This window comes from Somniosus microcephalus, chromosome 25 (genome assembly GCF_052327205.1).
Source record: "Somniosus microcephalus isolate GS21.2 chromosome 25, FLI_Smic_1.0, whole genome shotgun sequence".
NCBI classification, from domain to species: Eukaryota; Metazoa; Chordata; class Chondrichthyes; order Squaliformes; family Somniosidae; genus Somniosus; species Somniosus microcephalus.
In genome coordinates, this window is record NC_141011.1 from 33775252 (window position 1) to 33779193 (window position 3942).

Here is a 3942-nt window from a genome sequence, read left to right on the forward strand (position 1 = left end):
GGTAGAGTTCCTGGCTGGGCAGCGCGACCTCGGGTGCTTCTCCTGGCCGCAAAAGAAGCAGCCGGCGGCCCGATCGCGGGTGCCCGATGTCGGAGCCGGTACCGGGGGTGGCGGGCCCGGTCGGGTCCGGGACGCCGACGCTGAGGTAGGTCCCGGGGGCGGCGCTGCGAAGGGTATTGCGGTAGGGGTCGGGCCCGAGTCCCAGGGTCGCGAGCAGTACCTGGAAAACGCCTCCTGGTCCTGATGGGCCACCTCCAGGGAGAGAGCGAGGGCTTCAGCTTTGTCCAGGTCGAGGTCTTTAGCTTCAAGCAGTCTTTGCCGTGAGTAGTCGGACCGTAGGCCTTTCACAAAGGCATCGCGGATATTATCTTCCGTATTTTCAACAGCCGTCACTGCTTTAAAGTCACAGTTCCTGCCGAGTGCTCTTAGCGCCCGTAAAAATTCAGCTACAGACTCTCCTGGCTGTTGCGGGCGGGATCTTAGGAGGTGCCTGGTGTACATGTAATTTACCGGGCTGCGGTACTGCTGTTTCAGTAGGTTGATAGCGGCCTCGTACGTAGTCGTGTCCTGGATGAGTGCGTATACTCTCGGGCTCGCTTGGGCGTTCAGAAGTCTTAGTTTGGATCTCTGCGGGGCGCCGGATTCTTCCAGGTAGGATTCGAAGCAGTCCAGCCAGTGTTTGAAGTTGAGGGCTGCGTTTGCTGCCTGTGGGTTTAGATCCAGGTACGGTGGTTTGAGGGCTTGCAGCCAAGCCGGCTGGTGTGGCTGTGCTTCTGGGAGGGCTTCTGGCTGGCCAGTAGTAGACATCTTTAAAATTTAGTCAATAAAATTGATATACCTATCAATTCGTCCAATAAAAAGCGACGAGTTAGGAACGTAACTAAAGGTTTTTATTGACTAAATAACAGAGCCCACCCTCGTGGGTGATCGGGTCCAACAAGGAGGAATACCAGCCAGTCGACTACCTTTATACCTGGGCAGGTAGGTGGAGCCATGGGCGGAGTCGGAGGTGGTCAGCCCAGGTATAACAGCGCGACAAGAGGCGACCTCGTATCGTGATACAACAGTGATAACAATACAACAGTGATAACTATAGTGTAACGATAAAAGTGGTTTACCACAAGTAGTCCCTCAGTACTGCACTGGGAATGTTCGCCTAGATAATGGGCTCAAGTCTCTGGAGTGGGACTTGAATCCACAGCCTTCTGACTACCACTGGGCCACGCTCAACACCTACATTTACATCTCTCCAACATTCACATCTCTCTCCCAGAATGAGACAAAACTGCAGGCCACAGACGGCTAGACTAACATCCACCCGCCCACCCCCGAAGCTTGCCCATCATGATATTCTGTTTCCAATCAGTAAAAGTTCCAGGAACAGACCTGGATTTCAAATTCTAGTGTGGGAGACATTAATCTTTGGGTTGGGCACCAACTGTGAACTCATTGTTACAAATTGATGATACAAATGGGGCACTTTTGTTCGACCGTGCGTGAATGTGCTTCATGACTGATAGGATTGGGCCTAGCTGTGATGCCCCATGTGGTTAAATACTCTGCCGATATGATCTGGGCTTACACACGAGGAATGGCCACTTGGGTGAGGTGTAGGAGGACACCCAGCACCTGTGAACCCATACCCCAGGGATAGCCAGTATCGGTGGAACCCGGAACCCAGGGAAAGCCAGTGCCTGTGGAACCCATACTAGTGTTACCTATACCCCAGTAAAAATAACACACCTGGGACCCATACCCCAGTGAGAGTCAGTGCCTGTGGATCCATTACCCCAGTAAAAATCAGTGAGCGTGGGACACGTACCCCAGTGAGTCGGTGCCCATACCTGTGAGCGTCAGTGTCTTTTGAACCAGTACCCCAGTAAGAATCAGCACAAGTGGGAGCCGTACCCCAATGAGAATCAGTGCCCGTGGAACCTGTATCCCAGTGAGAGTCGGTGCCCTTTAGGGGGTGGAGGGAGAGAAAGAGCTGTAAGGTTTGACAGTACAATAGAACCAGTCAGTGGAGTTACTGCAATTCCAACATTTCCTCACGTCACTGCTACATTTGTACAAATAACTCGGTGCCTCTTGGCCACTTTCCAGAAGGGTTTGAAGAATTGAAACTTTCTATTGACTGGCAGAATGTTAAACTCTCCCTCCCGGCAGCGTCTGGAAAACAAACTGCCACAGGGATCGGAGTAAAGCACAGGCCATAGAAATACCTGGAAATAACAAGAGGGAAACAGGGCCTAAGCACACACGGAGAGGGGGAGAGGGAGAGGGCGAGAGGGGGGGGGGGGGGGGTGGGGGAGGGCGCGAGAGGTGGGGGCGGGAGGGACAGGCACTTTTCAGCAGGAGTTAAGGAACAGCGACAGGGGTGGGAACTGTGGCTGATACCCCCCCTCGCTTGCCCGTGGGTACTGAGGCAGATTTAGCGGCCCAAGCTGATTGAAATCAGCACGGACAACATTTTCTGCTCAATAAATCACATTTAATGACACTTATGAAATGAGGCCCAGACCGCAGATTGTTTTTTGTTACAATATCTTAACCTGCTCTTTAGCTGCCTAGGTCCTAAGCTCTAGAATTCCCTCCCTAAATCTCTCTGCCTCTCCACTGTTCTTTCCTCCTTTAAGACGCTCCTTAAAATCTACCTCTTCAACCAAGCTTTTGGTCATCTCCTTATATGGCTTGGCGTCAAATATTTTTGTTGTTGATAACACTCCTGTGAAGCGCCTTGGGACATTTTATTATGTTAAAGACGCTACATAAATACAAGGAACAAGTCAGGAGTGTGATGGAATACTCTCCATTTGCCTGGATGAGTGCAGCTCCAACAACACTCAAGAAGCTCGACACTATCCAGGACAAAGCAGCCCGCTTGATTGGCACGCCATCCACCACCTTAAACATTCACTCCCTCCACCGCCGGCGTACCGTGGCTGCAGTGTGTACCATCTACAAGATGCCTGCAGCAACTCGCCAAGGCTCCTTCGGCAGCACCTCCCAAACCCACAACCTCTACCGCCTAGAAGGACAAGGACAGCAGGCGCATGGGAACACCATCACCACCAAGTTTCCCTCCAAGTCACACACCATCCTGACTTAGAAGTATATCGCCGATCCTTCATCGTCGCTAGTTCAAAATCCTGGAACTCCCTACCTTAACAGCACTGTGGGAGTACCATCACCACGCGGACTGCAGCGGTTCAAGAAGGCGGCTCACCACCACCTTCTCAGGGGCAATTAGGGATGGGCAATAAATGCCGGCCTTGCCAGCGACACCTAGATCTCAAACGAATATTTTAAAAAGTTGTTGTTGTAGTTTCTTTGGTGCATCATTCCTGTGTTGGGAACATCAGTTTTAACATTTCAACAAGCTGCTGCAGTGAGATATGGTACGAGAGCATCCCCTTGTGTTTGTCTCTGTGATTGCAGCAAAGAATGTCCCTGGCCCCAGCTGAAGCTGATCTAGGCCAGAGTTGTCCAATACGTTAGCCACTAGCCACATCTGACTAATTGGTAATCCAGATGTGGCCAATTGCATTTCTGATTAGTAAATAAAAAATGAGTAATAAAGAAAAGACTTGCATTTATACAGCAGCTTTCACAAACTCAATGTCCCAAAGCGCTTTACCACCAATGAAGTACTTTCGAAGTGTAGTCACTGTTGTAATGTAGGAAACGCAGCAGCCAATTTGCGCACAGCAAGCTCCCACAAACAGCAATGTGATATTGATCAGATAATCTTTTTTAGGTGTTGGTTGAGGGATAAATATTGACCAGGACACCAGGGAGAACTCCCCTGCTCTTCTTCAAATAGTGCCCTGGGATCTTTTACACCGACCCGAGAGGGCATCCACCAACACATCACACCCTCTCCCCCAAAAATAAAACCACCCCAAGCTCTACACATTAGAGAAAATAAAACCAGAGTAGGAG